Source organism: Bidens hawaiensis, unplaced genomic scaffold, assembly GCF_021521415.1.
Source record: "Bidens hawaiensis isolate Kalapana, Puna unplaced genomic scaffold, B.hawaiensis_p1.1 tig00023787_1, whole genome shotgun sequence".
In the NCBI taxonomy this organism is placed as follows: Eukaryota; Viridiplantae; Streptophyta; class Magnoliopsida; order Asterales; family Asteraceae; genus Bidens; species Bidens hawaiensis.
The window spans coordinates 281,422-297,732 of NW_027493732.1; the positions used below are offsets into that span (position 1 = coordinate 281,422).

Below are 16,311 nucleotides of genomic sequence, written 5' to 3' on the forward strand. Positions count from 1 at the left end.
TCATCCCATGACCAAGAAGAGTGACCGGAAGTCCTCTTCATGACAAGGAATGGTTAACCCCATTCCATGATCAAACCCAAACTCTTCCTCGGCTTGTTGTAGCAAGCTTTGGAAGGCTTTGTGATGCAGCCATGATATGGGCACAATGTATCGGCTTCTTGTTTCTCCAACATAAACAACAAAGTGTCCTTTAGGGACATCGGTCGGGGAGCCGTTGTTTGTGCATTTCTTGATGATTTTCTTGAGGGCTACTGCTTGAGTTTGTTTGTTGTGTGCTTTTCTAATTAGACCCGTTATGGATATGTTTGGTCGATGAGAAAGGGTTGAAGATAAGGCGGTGGCGGTGACTCCATGGAAGGAGGTTTTTATAAGCAAGATTGAGAGGCAAGTGCATGTGAAGGTGAAGAAACACTAAGTGAACCCTGGACAGATTATAGATAATCTGGGGGTTAAGTAATGTTTCCCACGGATGAGATCTAGCTGAGAAGGTTGTTCTTCAGGAGACCTACAAAACAGACACCGTAAGCTCGTCACTGAGAAGGGGGGGTTCCTCCTTGTGACCACCCTCCGGCGTGAGAATCAGACTAGATTGCTCTGAATATAAGAGTATATTAAGAGATTGCTAGATAAGATTGGGATATCAGATGATGTCCTTACCATTCCAAGGTGTTGGAGTATTTATAGCCGAAGGTAGGTTTCCAAGCAGGTACAGCCGGCTGAATAGTATTCCTGTTCTACCAACAGTGGATCACGCACAAGCCATACTGGTTGGTGGATAGGTTACGGCCAACAGTAATAAGGTCGGCTGTATACTGTTCCTTTTACTGCCGGCTGCGCACTGTTCCACCAACTGTAGGCTGCGCACGTCCCATCGTAAGGGTTGGTGAGTAGGCAGCGGCTAATAGTGACGAACAGTACTAGAGGGTGCTCCTCCTCGTATTGTTGTCGGTGAGCTGTCACCCTGTGATTAGTTCATGGGCTGCTCTGGTCAAACTGTCTGTTCCACCCATACCTTAGTAGGTATAGTACGGAAGACCTTCCAGAAGCATACGGACTGGCTCATTTAGGCGGGAGTGTTCCCGCCTTGCTCATTCCTTCATGTGACTACTGAACGAATACCTTGTGCGTGTAGCTTTGCTGTTAGTGCGGGTAGCCTTCCCTGATGGCTTGTATCCGCAGCTGCGGGAACAGGCGGGGTACTTCACCATTGGGAGGCATTCCCTGCGGGTACAGCTGGTGTACTGCGCGTAAGGTTCTTTAAGCATGGTGTCCTGCTGGAGCAGTTGGTTATTGCGCAGACGTCCCTGTTCAAGGTGAGTCTTGCGGGTCCAACTGGACTCTGCTGGGACCTACCTCTTCAAGTCCCCCCAGTCCAATGTTCTTCTCATGAATGTTTAATGAAGTGAGGTGAACTTTTGGACTTAGCAAGGGGTTTTGAAAAGGGTATAGTTTTTCGGTTTTCCGTGGTGATTCATCCCGCGGTTTTCCTGATGTCACGCAGAAATTCCCGACTTTTCTGCTTGATCTTTGGGTGTGAAGCGGGTAGGTTTGTAACCTCCTCGCGCGTTAGGAGCGTTGAGTCCCAATTGTGTGGATTCTCCATGGGGTTTTGGTGGTTTTCGACATAGTGATCATTTATGCTGAAACCACCAATTCCATCTTGGAGTTTCAAACAATATAGCTCTCGACGTTCCAATCGTGCGGGAATGTTATTCACGTTTCCGCAAGCATGGCCCAGAAGATCCTTCTTGGTTTGAATTCCCTGCAGAGTGCTAAGTACATGAAGGGTTTTGCCTTGACACTGTACCCGCACTCGTCTTACGGTTACTTTACTTCCAAGGTATTCTTGGCTTCAATTCCCTGCGGGTGCTAGGTATGTGAAGGGTTTTGCCTTGACACTGTACCCGCATCCGTCTGACGGTTACTTGGTTGCCAAGGTAAGGGGTATTTTCCCGCTCACTTGAATCTTTTTGAATTTTGAAATTCGAAGAGTTGGTGAAAGGATAAGAACAGTCCAAACCTCAAACGTCGTGCGACGGTTTCTTCTGACTTTGTCAGGACGTGCAGGAAGTTATGGTGACGTGACAGTACATGGTCATTCCAGTCGCTTTTTCAGGCGCGTGGTCGCGTTTTTTCGGGCGCGTGGCCTCGAAATTAATGGTATGCGTCCTGTCAACAGCTGTTGCCAGCTTGCTTTTTGCCACGTGTCATAGTTTCATTGCACCTTTGTTTTCTCTCTCTTCCGCATTAATTTCATCGCATTAATTGCGATTAGTATATAAAGGGGGAGAGGGTTATTTGTAATTCACACTTTCACTCTTCTTCATCTTCTTTGCGATTTCCGGTGAATACTTATCCTTTTCAGGCAAGCATTCTCCCGAAATCGTTTTCTTTCTTTACAAGATGTCTCGTGATATCGATTCTACAGCTGACGACAGGAGTACTGCTGGTGAGTGCCAGTGTGCTCTTCCTGGCGATCTGTACCGGTATGTTGTCAGGAAGTTCATGCTCGAGTCTCTCGATCCTGAGTTTCCTGAACCCCATCAGACCGTGTACGATGCCCCCCGAGGCAAGATCGGGGTTTATGCAGCATTCTTTGTCTATAAGAATCTTAGGTTCCCACTGACAAAGTTTGTTTACCGTGTCCTCGAGAGGCATGGTGTTCATTTGACCGAGTTGCACCCCATGGCGATCGCCAAGATTCGCCATTTTGAGTGGGTGTGCCGGATACTGGGCGTTGAGCCCTATGTTGACCGCCTGATGACCTTCTACACTTGGAGGTGCATCCAGGGGTGGTACACGTTGACGACCCGGATTAAGGGTTTAAAGATCTGTGCGACCGAGCGCAGTCTTCGCGCGTGGAAGAGGGAGTTTTTCTTCATATCCGCCCGCGCCATCCCCATTGCTATGAAATTCAAGAATGGGCAGGCACTTCCCAGCCTTCACGCCTCCAGCTTCCAGGAGGCGGAATGGTTTGCCAAGATATCTCGGGTCCAATCTCCGGTTTACCGGTTTGCGGAGTCCGGGATGGTGATGCTGGGGATGAGCCGGGTGTGGAAGGAGGCTGATGCGCGCAAGATTCCGATCGTCCTCGAATACGGTTCGAACTCTGTTCCTTACGGTATGCCTTTCTCCCTTTTGTTGATTTTGAATTTCTTCTAACTTTTTTCCTGTTTTATTTCAGAGGGGAACGACCTGCAGTCGCTCCTGAACCCGCGGGAGGCTGACGGTCCCGCACGGATGGGTACTCGCGCTCTAGATGAGAACGAGTTGCCCATCCTCGAACAAACCGCGGATCGGTTCGTGGAGGTCTATCCGCTAGGCCATGAGATCCTCAGCGCCCGTCGGCCAGGTAAGGCGCTCTTCGACCCTCGACCCCTCAATGTTGAAACCTCTGCTGGAATTCCTCTAATCGTATGTTCTGATGAGGAATCCGCAGATGGTCCTCCGTTGGTGCGGAAGAAGAAGGCTGCCGGCGGGAAGGGGAAAGAGAAGGCCTCCACTGCCGATCCAGCGCCTCGGTCTGATTCGGAGACCGAGAGCGAAGAGGTGGCGGGGAATCCCGGTGGTGATAAGACCACTGCTCCGGAGGTTGCAACTGTCATTTCCGGAGAGCCAAAGAAGACGACGGTTACCGGCGCAAAGAGGCCGGCTCCATCGGGTCCGTCCCCGCCTCTCCGTACCTTTAGGCTCAAGAAAACCCGTAAGTACAACTTTCCTTTAGCTTTTATCTTCATAGCTTAATCCTTAGTCTTTTAACACTTTTCTTCTTTTACGCAGGCGTGGATGTTGGCGCATTCCAGGGTGAAGGGCCGAGTATTACCTCTCCGCCAATGACGGTAGGCTTGGTCAGCCTACCTGAGGCGTCGACCCAGGCGCCTGCGCCTGCTTCCGCTGGATCAGTTGCTCACTCCTTTGAGCCGACTGTTCCAGCCGAGATGACGTCACCGCCGGCTGTGAGTGAGATTTTTACAGCATCCTTCACAGAGCCGGCGGTTACGATTGCTGCGGATTCTGCGGCAGTGACCGCGGTGGCGACCACGGCGGCTGCAAGCATGCCCCCACCACCATCGGCAACGACGGCCGGTCCATCAGGTACGCGTGGGGATTCTCGCATCTCTCCGCCACCTTCCCATCTGCCTGACCTCTTGGATGGATTTCCATTGGGTTCAGGTGATGGGTTCGGCGGCTATCGGCCTGTAATTGACTCTACAGGTGCGTAGGGTTTTTCTGGCCCATTTTATACATATATATTTTATCATCTTTTCCTAACTGCTTTATGTTTCTTGCAGTGTCGGATTCCAATGAAGTGTATGTTCCACGATGGAACATCCGCCGAGGAACAACCCTTCGTACCCCTGTGGAGTGCGTGGAATGGGCTCGCCACGCTGCTCCCCATGGGGCGTTGGGGGAAGCCATGGCTAGCTACCAGGAGGGTAGGCTAACCAACGAGCTTCGGGTTCTCCAGGCCCGGATGCAGCCGCGCGTCGAGCTGCTTTGTCGTGAAAACGACAAGTTGAAAGCAGCTCGCGCCAAGGAAGTATCTCAAGCGCGGGCTCTTCGGGAGGAGAACCAAAAGCTGTCCGCAGCTGCTGCGGAGAAGGAGAAGGCCTTCAAGGCCCTCGAGGTTGAGGTTCAAGCACGACTCGAGGCCCGCTCCAAGGCTGCCCAAGCTGTTAACGAACAGCTTCGGCTGGCTAAGGAGACTGCGAGGAACGCAACCGAGAGGGCCACCAAGGCTGAAGCCGTTGCTGAGCCTTTACGCGTGGAGAATGAGGAGCTCAAGGCCAAATTAGAGGCTCTCCAACGTGCTCATGATGCCTTGGCGATGGAAGATGCCAAGAAGCTCCAGGAGATCTTGGACCAGAGGGGTTTGCTTGACCATACCGAGCGGAAGCTTAAGGGCGTCGAAGAGGCTGCCGCAAAGGAAGTGCTACTTGCCAACCTTAACAAAAGCGAAGCCGAACGTGCCTGCAACCAAGCTCAAGCCGCCCTTCAAGAAGCTCTGGTTGCCAAGGAATGGCTTCTTCGAGAAGCGTTGTCTCAGGTAAGTCTATCTTTTTGTCTTCACGCTTTTCTTTGTAAATAGGGTGTTGACACTTGTATATTTTCTTATGTAGGTTGTGCATCGGGTCTTCTCAGAGACATCTTACGACGATGCTATGAGCGCAGCCCTCAACGCTTCTCACGAGGATGGGGAACGAGTCGGCTTCCTGCTTGGTCTAGGGTTTGTTGAGAAAGGCGTCCCGCCATCCAACTTCCCTTTGTACAATGTAGATACTGAAGCCATATATGACCAAGCAGTAAATCAATACGCCGCCTTCCCGCATCCGGTGGTGGAGAAGGTGAATAAAATTGCTGCTGCTGATGATGGGCTACCTATCCTTAAGGCTTTCCTTGAACAGCCACGTTCTACTGACGGCGCTGGTCCAAGTGGAAGTGGCCCTGAAGCCTGATCCTGAAGATCCCTTCCCGCTGCTAGGATAGATTTAGTTTGTATAGGTTTACTTTCTTGTAGGCGGGTAGTTACCCGGTCATTCTTGTAAGAATATTTATGAAATGTAAATCTTTGTGCGGCTAAGACCGCTTGATTCATTGGATTCCTTGCTTTATAAACGTTATATGACACATACTTTAGTTTAAATTAGCAATTTTCCAAGTGTTTAGAATAAGTTAACCTTTGAACGTGGTAGATAAGTGTGAAGTTTTGCTTCCTCTTCCGTGATTGTGCGGGTAGGACCGTCACTTGCACGTAGTAGGATGGCTAAACTTTACCATCTGACCTGCGTGTAGGTTTTCCTCATCTTTGAGGATAAGTTAACCTTTGAACGTGGTAGATAATAGGTGTGAAGTTTTGCTTCCTCTTTCGTGATTGTGCGGGTATGACCGTCACTTGCACGTAGTAGGATGGCTAAACTTTACCCATATCTGACCTGCGTGTAGGTTTTCCTTATCCTTTTTTTTTTTTTTTTTTTTTTTTTTTTTAGGGTAACCTTTGAACTGGTAGATGATAGGTTGAAGTTTTGCTTCCTTGTTCGTGATTGTGCGGGTAAGACCGTCACTTGCACTTACAAGGGTGGCTAAACTTTACTTACATCTGACCTGCGTGTAGGTTTCCCTTATTTTTAACGTTGTGTTTATGCGGGTTTTGCCGCCTTCCACATGTAACGACTTACTTCTTCCCCCATTTATGCGGTGAATACCGGCACCAGTGGGAAGTTCATAAGTATAAAGGTAAACACGTTATGACAGGAGAATCATTTCCATTAGAAGTGGCTCTAGGCCTTTTCTTTACAAGTTTTGGAATTGATCTACATATAACATTTGTGTAATTGAGCTCCATTCCATGTTCTTGGGATGGGAGTGCCATCGAGCCTTTCGAGCCGGTATGCGCCCTTTCCCAGGACTTCTTTGATAATGTATGGCCCTTCCCAGACCGGGGCCAGCTTTCCCGGGCGCTCTTGGTTTGAAGCCTCGTTGTTACGCAGTATGTAGTCTCCTATATTGAAGTTGCAGAGTTTTACCCGCGTGTTGTAGTATTTTTGCATTTGTCGTTTGTAGTTCTCTTCACGCACTGCGGCTAAGTCTCTGCGTTCCTCGGTTAGCATAAGATCCAACCGTCTTTCCGCATCATTGTCTTCTGCTGAATCAAGACCCTTGGTGAGGGTAGACCAATTTCGACCGGGACCATGGCTTCAGTGCCATAAGTGAGGCTGAACGGGGTTTCTCCCGTACTGGCCTTCTTCAGCGTTCTGTTTGCCCAAAGGACGTGCGGAAGCTCGTCCACCCAGCCGGATCTGTGTTTCAATAGTCTCTTCTTGATGCCTTCGACGATGCTCTTATTTGCTCTTTCCACCTCACCATTACCTTGCGGGTGTGCCACTGAGGTAAAGGTGTGGGTGATTTGAAGTTCTTTCAGCCACTGTTGTAGCTTCTTGTCAGCAAAGTTGGTGCCGTTATCGCTCACCAAATTCTGTGGAAGTCCAAAACGACAAATAATAAATTCCCAAATAAATTTTTTGATATGTTTCGCGGTTGTTTGGGCTAAAGGTTTTGCTTCTATCCACTTGGTGAAGTAGTCGATGGCTACCACTAGGAACTGAACATTTTCTGCTGCTGTAGGAAATGGGCCTGTCACGTCGATGGCCCACTTCTGAAATGGCCATGAAGAAGTGACTGGAACAAGTTCGTTCTTCGGGCGGTGCGTGTTGGGTGCGTAAAGCTGGCAAGATCTGCATTTTCTAATGTATGCCAGTGCATCCGTATGCATCCCCGGCCAAAAGTATCCCGCATTGTTCAGCTTAGCCACAACAGCGCGGGGACCTGCGTGAACTCCACAGATGCCTTCGTGTACTTCCCTCAAGAGGTAGTCAGCATCTTGGTTGTCCACGCATCTTAAGAGTGGGCCAAGAAAGTTACGTCTGTAAAGGGTGTCATCGATGAGTTGATAATTCAGTGCTTTACAGCGTAGTTTTCTTGCCTGTGTTTTTTACTCTGGTAGTGTTCCTGCTGCAAGGTAATTTATTATTGGTGTCATCCACGTTTCTGTACCGGTTTGGATGACACAAATTTCCTTGTGCGGGACTGATGGTGCTTCGAGGAGTTCAATGCGGATGTCCTTTCCCAAGTGGGTGAAGGCTAGTGATGCAAGCTTGCTTAACGCATCCGCAGATTTGTTTTCGCTGCGCTTGACGTGTATGACTTTACAATCATTAAAATCACGCATAAGGGTTTTTGCCTGGGCGAGGTACAGGGCCATTGTGTCGTTCACAGCCGTGTACGTCCCATTTATTTGGTTGGCCACCAGCATGGAATCCACGTGGGCTTCCAAGTTTTTCACACCCATCTTACGCGCAATTCTCAATCCGGCCAAGAATGCTTCATATTCGGCTTCGTTATTCGTACTTGGAAAATCCAACCGAATAGCGTAAGTATATTCTTGGCCTGCTGGGTTGGTTAATTTTAACCCTCCGCCTGAACCCTCGTTACTGGCTGCTCCATCAGTGTAGAGTCGCCAGACATCATTGATGTCCTGTGCTGGGGAGGGTTGAGCCTCCTCCTGGCACTCTTTCTCCCGCGAAGCGGGGACTTCTGCAATAAAATCGGCCAGGACCTGGCCTTTTATGGCTGGTCTTGGCTTGTACTTAATTGCATATTCTCCCAATTCAATTGCCCATTTGGCTAGACGTCCCGATAATTCGGGTTTGCCTAGAACGTTTGAGAGTTTGAAGTTGGTGAGAATGGTGATTGGGTGGCCCTGGAAATATCGTCTTAACCTGCGTGAAGCGTGTATAAGTGCTAAGACTAATTTTTCGAGGGTAGAGTACCGGGTTTCTACGTCTGTTAGTACACGGCTAACATAATAGATTGGCATCTGGATGCCTTTTCGTTCTATTAGCAGGACTGCCCCGGTTGCTCTATCTGTTGCGGAAAGGTATAGGATTAACTCCTCTCCCGCTTGTGGTGCTGTAAGTGTTGGGAGTTCGATCAGGCGTGACCGAATCTCCTGAAAAGCTGCTTCCGCTTCTGGTGTCCAGCGGAAGTGCGTTTTCTTTAAGCAGTTTCTCAATGTTGACACGAAAGGAAACGACTTATCCGCATGGTTTGCCAAAAAGCGATTAAGTGCGACTAGTCGTCCATTCAGTGTCTGAGCCTGTTTGATGGTGGTAGGTGATTCCATTTTAACAATGGCTTCGACCTTTTCAGGGTTTGCTCTGAAGCCATCTTTAGTAACAATGACTCCCAAGAACTTCCCTTCTTCCGTCCCAAATGAACACTTGCTCGGGTTGAGCTTCATGTTTATCTTTCTAAGCGTGTTGAAAGTTTCTTCAATGTCTTTCAACATCGCTTCTGGCTCGGGGCTTTTGATGACCAAATCATCCATATAGACTTCCAAGTTTCTCCCGATTTGGGCATGAAACTCTTTGTCCATCAGTCGTTGGTACGTGGACCCTGCATTCTTAAGTCCGAATGGCATCATTTTATAACAAAATGTACCATCGGGCGTCCGAAATGCGGTTTTGTCCTGGTCATCTACGGCCATGTGGATTTGATGGTACCCCTTATACGCATCCAAGAAGCATTTAAGGCGAAATGGTGCCAACGAATCCACCTTAAGATCAATTTCTGGTAACGGATAACAATCTTTGGGGCATGCTTTGTTCAAATCTTTGAAATCTATGCACATGCGCCATTGTTTGTCATTCTTCGGTACCATTACGGGATTTGCAACCCATGTTTGATATCTACTAACGCGTACGATGCCTGCGTCAAGGAGTTCCTTGACTTGGGTTCTACACGCGTTAGTTTGTTCAGGCCCCATTACTCTGCGCTTTTGTACGACTGGCGTAACAGCCGGATCGCACTTAAGCTTATGCTCCGCCTTACTTCGGGGTACACCAGTCATGTCAGCTGGTGCCCACGCAAAGATGTCAGCGTTTTTCTGCAGTAAGCGTTTGAGTAAGGTGCGGGTGGGATCAACGATTGTTGGTCCAATGGTAACGGCCTGGTCCGGGTATTTGCCGTTGAAGGCCCATCTTTCTGGTTCGGTGATGGTTGGTTTAGCCATCTTTGGTTTGGGTTTAGATGAGACAGATGCGATGCATACCTGGGGAATGCCGGTGATCATCGCTACACCCTCAGCTGTTGGCCATCCCATCATGCCGTGGACTGAGGATACCACGGCGTTGAATCTTGCCATCCCGTCTCTCCCGAAGAGGATGTCGTATGTGTGGTGTTGCTGTCTCATAACGACAAAGTCCACATCTTCTGTGCGGGAGTATTTCCCATCTGTAAGAGTGACGGGGAAAGATAGGATACCCAGGGGGTGTTTGTGCTGCCATCGAACCCTTCCATCGAGGCGTTGATCGTTTCCAGGCGTTCCTTGTCTTCGTCATCTAGCTTGTCAAAGAACTGCCTGTACATCACCGTTGACGATGCGCCGTTGTTAGCAAGGGTGCGGGAGGTGATGTAGTGCCCCAGCTGGCTTTTGATGACGATAGGGCCTTCTTTGCTGGGTCCTCCTGGCACTCGCGGGAAGCGCACCTCAGCTTCCTTCCACGCACATGGTTCTGGCGTTTGCCTTTTTCTTCCTCTGATGTTACCATGAACCATGTTGATGCTGATGTCCACGGGCTTTCGTCCGTTGCCTCGGTACCGGTTGTCATTCCTTCCTCCCTTCTTGATTGATGCCACGAGATGTGCAAGTCTTCCATCCTTGACAAATGTCTCAACAATATCCTTCAAGGATGTGCACTCTTCAGTACCATGACCCTTTGTCCCGTGGAAATCACAGGATTTGCTTTGATCCGCATTAGGTTTCTGCCGGATCAATGGGGCTTTTGGCCATGGCAATTTTTCCGTGGCAAATATCTCCGTGACGCTCTTGGTGAGTGGCGTCCACCGGTGTTTTCGGTTTGAAGGGTGTGTGCTGTCCCTTCCGCCAACAAGAGGGCGAGAGCTGGATGAGGTGTCAAAGTTTACCCTTGACTGCCTAATACCTAGCCGCCTCTTTTTGTTCTGCCGGGCGGTCCTAACGTTGTTCTCCCTTGTCCTCTGCGTGTAGAGGTGTGTACTCTGGGGAAGATCTCTTCCCAGCTGCTTCTCCGTCTCGGCAAAGCGCTTGGCTGCCGTCATGATGGCATCCCATGTGGATGGCATGCCGTCCTTACCCGTCAATGTGCGGATAAGCTCTGGGTACTCAGCGCCCTGGATGAAAGCGGCGCGAACAAGATCTTCACTTATGTTGCCCAGACTCAGCTTCTTGGAGTTGAAGCGGGTGATGAAGTCTAGTAAAGATTCATCCTCCTCTCTAACGCAGTTGAGGATCGTCCACTGCTCTTCAGTATACTTCCTCTGCTGGCTGAAGTGCTGGCTGAACTTGTTCTGAAAGTCCGCCCAGTCATATATGTGGTGGACCGGTAAACGATCGAACCATGCCCTGGCCGCTCCGACCAGAGTCATCTGGAACATGTAACACCACGTGGGTTCCGTCCAGTTACTGACGGTAGCCCCCGCGATGAACCTGTTCAAATGGTCGTCTGGGTCGGATAGACCATCATAAGTGCCAATGTTGGACATTTGTTTGGCACTTCTTGGGGCGATTGCTTCCGCAATGTTCCTTGCGAATTTTGACTTTCCTGCATTTGTAGCAGTTGGTCTAAAGGTTTTGAAGAAGTCACGCGGGTTTCTCTCCGCAGTCGTTAGCTTAAAAGCTTCCCCAAAATTCCTTTTCGGCTGGGAGTCCGTTTCCTTACGCTTCCCTTTCGCCTTATGGCGAGGGTTTGCGTCGGTATCGGACTCCTCCCTCTCGTCGTCTGAGTACTCGCCCTCGCTGTTCATATTGAGGTGTTGGCGAGTACTGCCGAATTCGTCAGCCTGTTGAACTGAACGCAAGCGTTCGTCCAATTCAGCTTGGAACTCTCTTTGACGTTCTTCGGCCCAAGCCTTCACTTGATCTAGTGTTTGGTGAGGGACCCTTGTTCGTTTTTCCAACTGGGCATCGGTGAACCCTAGTGGAATATTTACTGCACTTGCCCCGGCTTGGGTAGTCGGGGTAGTGTTCGTAAGGATTGTATAACCGCCAGTGTTCCCCCCAGTTGTTGGGGTTGTGGTTACCTGGGTTTCTTGGTCGGTTACTGGCCTTGGGACCGGAGTAACGTTAACCATTTCTTCAGAAATTTTGAAAAAACTAAACTTGTTCTAGCTTTTGGTCCCACGGATGGCGCCAATGAAGAAACACTAAGTGAACCCTGGACAGATTATAGATAATCTGGGGGACACTAAGTGACTCCATGGAAGGAGGTTTTTATAAGCAAGATTGAGAGGCAAGTGCATGTGAAGGGGAGGACCGCAGGTGGTAATTAAGCATGGTATTTCTTGAGATGGTCATACGTTCATAATTTCATATCCCTTAATTTAGGCTAGTAACCCTACCTTGCTACCTTTGTCTAGGACGTCATGACCCATGGGACCAATTCCATTTATGTCTATATTAGCCCTAAATATCGACCTAAAGAGATTGCCGCCTAGGTATTTACTGATGGCCGGTTAAGTGACGAAATCTAGCTTGCATTCGGTGAAAGTTATCTTATTTGTAGTTAGAAACACATGCATCAACAAATCTAACAAAAAAAGGATGAGTGAAAAATAATGAAAATCACCTACTTGATGCTTAGCTCAAGTATAATCATATTTCGTTATTTACTAAAATCGCCTATGAAGAAGCCATATTTGACCAAATTATTATTATGTATCATTAGTTGTTATTATTATTTTCAGGTCGATATTTTAGCTTTGTTTTTGTTTTTGTTGTTGTTATTGTTGTTGTTGTTATTATTATTTTCTTTTTAAATTAACAACATGATTTTTTAAAACTGAATCTACCAAGTTACTGGAGTGTATACATCATTACTTATATTAGTCATTAATGTACGCATGGATGCATATATATGTATGTATACAATTGTTACGTACATTCGTACACGCCTATCAAATAACAATTAATAACAACTCGTTTAATATTTCTGTCACATGATAATATGGTTAGTTGATGTCACATATCAAAATCCACAAAGGTTTGAAATCAAAATCTATTAAACAAAGGTTTTGAGAGAAGACGCTAATAAAGAAAGGAGTTTCACGGATGTACAAGTACCTACAGTATTTTCGCTGGCAATACTTAAAAAGTTCCTTTGGAATCCGTCGGTAATTAACGGTATGTCAGTATGTCGCGGCTAATGATTCCATCAGAAACAATTACGGTAAATCTTACAAAAGTTGTAGGTTATCCACGTGTAAATTATGTCGATAATATGCCGCAAATGAGATTACCCACAACTGTTTTTCTAACGTTCAATTAATTAGCCACAGACTTCCACTGGTGCATGCCTTAACCAACAAGCTGCCAATGAAATTGGACATCCATAATACTCTTTTAATTATTAGACCAAGTGTAGTAGAGCATGGTAAATTAACTAACAGTGTTTTCATGTCACTATCACCTAGGCAGCGGGGCACTAACCAACTCATCAAACTTGTAGTAGAGGAGCTTTAACTAACCAAAACCGCAATTATTATTATTTAATATTTTTGTTATATATAAAATTTATAAATGAGTTGGCCCCACATCCATTGCCCTTGGCGTCGTTACCCATATGGGTAATCAAAATCCCTGCTAGGGTCGACTTGGTGAATCCGGAGGTAAGGGATCAGGAGACGAGAATACCTCAGTGGCCGGATTGAGTAATGGCCGACAGCTATGGCTTCCATGTTCTTCCGGTGAGTCTGTATATATGCATATTTATTCTTTTGCGTAAACAATATACGCTTAGTCAAAATGTAAAAACTATAACCATTTTAATTTCCAAAAATACACTCCCAAAATCGTGCATGGGATTCATATGGTGGAGCCAAAAGTTATGTAGCAATCATGAGGGTACAAAAAGTGGCTAAGGATTGTAAGGCACTATGAACTTTTGGCCCTTCGTTTCATACACCGACTTGACTTCGTTTATGTCCCACTTTTATTGCAGTCTTAGTGACTAAAATACATGCAAAGACGCGTCCATAGATATGCATCATAAACAAAAAGTATACCAAGGTAAGTGGAGGATTTAAACTAAAATCGGATAATGTTTAAACAAATATTTTTTTTATCGTATTGGATATAATAATTTTTTTAATTAATTGGTGTTAACCAATATCATCATTTTTTACAAATGAAATTTCCGTTTAAAAAGATTGTTTATAAGACTTTGTCGCTTTATCTTTCAAGTTCTCTAATTTTAAAAGAAATATAATTTAAACCTTGCATAAATCCAAAATTAATTCCAATTTACATATAAACCCTAAATCCTTAAACAATTATAATTTACACATAAACACTAAATCTATAATCAATTCTAATATTCAATTTACATTATCCAAATATCCAACAAATCATAATCAATTCTTCAATTGCAAATAAACTATTACAAATTAACAATTTATATAAACAAGTAAAGAATTACAATTTATATAGAAGTAGAAGAATAGATAAATTGAACAAGTAGAAGTCAGATCGTGGAAGAAGGAGCGCTGGCCGGAACCCGAAGCAGCACCGGTGACCGAAGGAGAGCAGCATGGGGTGAGTCAGTGACCGGCGTCTAGTGTAGCATGGAACTAGTGGAAGCGGCAGTTGTTTCTGTTTTGTTGATGTTCAGCCTAAATCAAACAACAAAGAGTATTACAAATAAGGTTAATGAGTTTCAATTGGTTTGAGCTTTAGTTGGTTGAACTTTTAATTTGGTTGAAACATAAACAAATAAGGATAACGTTATATTTTTAAGAGGTAGCGAAATACAAAAAGCAATCAAAAAAATTACACTACTGACAAAAAGTTGACGGATCAAAGAGGCTACCCTTGATTATACACCATGTACGTCCGTGCAAAGTCCCACAACTCTGGTTATCATTCCAAAAAATATATATATATTTATTAATACGAAAAGAGCGTCCGCATGATGCAATGCAACAGGAAACACAAACGTCATTTTGAAATGGCCAAAAGTTAGTTATTAAAAATAAGGGGCAAAGTTGTGTACGGTATACCATTATCAATAAATCTTGTGTTATTAAAATTTTAAAAGGCCTCTAGATGCTATGTTATATAAACTTATAATATAGTATAGAATATAGATAGATGGATATTAGACTTTTATGTGTAAAGATGACTATTCCAATATTAAATAATGAGTCTCTTTGACATGCCTCGGAAGCTCTAAATCTGTCTCGTATTAAGACGATGAACTAAAAGTAATCTAATTCTTTCGCTTATTTGAAAAATCAAAACTCAAATTAAAATAGAAATTTAATTTAATCCTTAAATGTATATACAATTAACTCATTATTTCGCTTAATAACACGTTAACTAGTTTTGTCAATGAGTTGGTGGTGAATGAGTAAGAAAGAGACTTGGTGTTTCATGTGACCCAAATTCGATTTTTGTCCCCATTATTTAGTTTATCAGGTGATGATGGAAGACTATGCGAGTAGCTGGCTTTCACTAATTGGATTCTTGAACTAAACGAGTTTTACCTCACCACACTGTCGTCATGGGTGGATCTACCTACTAAATGGGTGTTTCTCAGGAACCACCCCAGTTTTGAAATAATAGTGTATTGGTATGTAAAAAATAACAAAGTTAACCACCTTATAAAATAGAATGGAACCATCCTAAATTAAAATATAAATTGTTGGTTTGGTGGATAAGTCTCTTAGCTGGTTAATTAAAAATTTTAAGGTCATAGGTTCAAATATGTTTTACGCTACTTTTTTTTATTTTTATTTTTTCTATGCAACCTTTTAGAGTTCAAATCCGTTTTACACTACTTTTTTTTTAATTTTTTTTATATACAGTTTTTTAGGGTTTCATAAACCAAAAATTTTAAACAAAGATACAATTACAAACGTCACTCTCTGCCTCTCTCCACTCTCCACCATGATTATGCAGGCGCCACACCTCCTTCCTTTGGTAGCCCAGGCATCCAGCTGAACGATTGTATTTATGTTATATAACGATTTCAAAAGATGAAAGCTCGTAGGGAACAACTATAAGTGTTTTTTGTATTCGTAAAAACAATTGTATTTATGTTATGTGTTTTCTAATTTCGAATGACGGTGTCTTTTCTATTATTTTATAGTATTTTATGTAATGAACCAACCCGAAATATTTATATCCAATTCCATTAAATTGAAACATCTAAAAGTAATGCACCACATGAAAAAAATTCCTGAATCGGCCACTGGCTGTCGTGCCTTTGGGCGAGTGTTCACAGGCGTTGGCCTTAGATGAGCTTTTTCCTCGGATCAAATGATGAGTATATCCCGATGTGATGATTTAACCCGTAGCTCATTTAAAGGATTCATTGACCATTTGACTATGTTAATTTATTTCATATTAGAATCCGTCAATTTCTAAATAATACCATTAACATAATAATACTATTATGTTATTACTGTTTAAAAATTAATGGTTGTAGTGTCCTCGATTAGAGCATTCGCATTCAGTTCCCTATCATATATTCATAATTTCATATATATTATATAATTACACTAAAAATCACTACAGTTTCTCTCTTTTTTAATTAAATAGTACACTTTTATACTTTTATCATTATCATTTCTTTTCTCTTTCACTCACAATCACTCTCAGAAAATATTAAAATATTATACGGTGTGAACTTTAAAACCTCAAACTTAACTTTTACATATAATATTTTATCTCTCCTCTGCTCACAATCATTTATAATCATAGCATATGATTTATAAATT

The 16,311-nt window shown here is 44.7% G+C and overlaps 1 pseudogene; it reads right to left on the reverse strand.

The window, feature by feature from the left end:
* LOC143567974 (auxin-responsive protein SAUR50 pseudogene) overlaps positions 1–16,311 on the reverse strand; it is a 17,830-nt pseudogene continuing 1,519 nt past the window's right edge.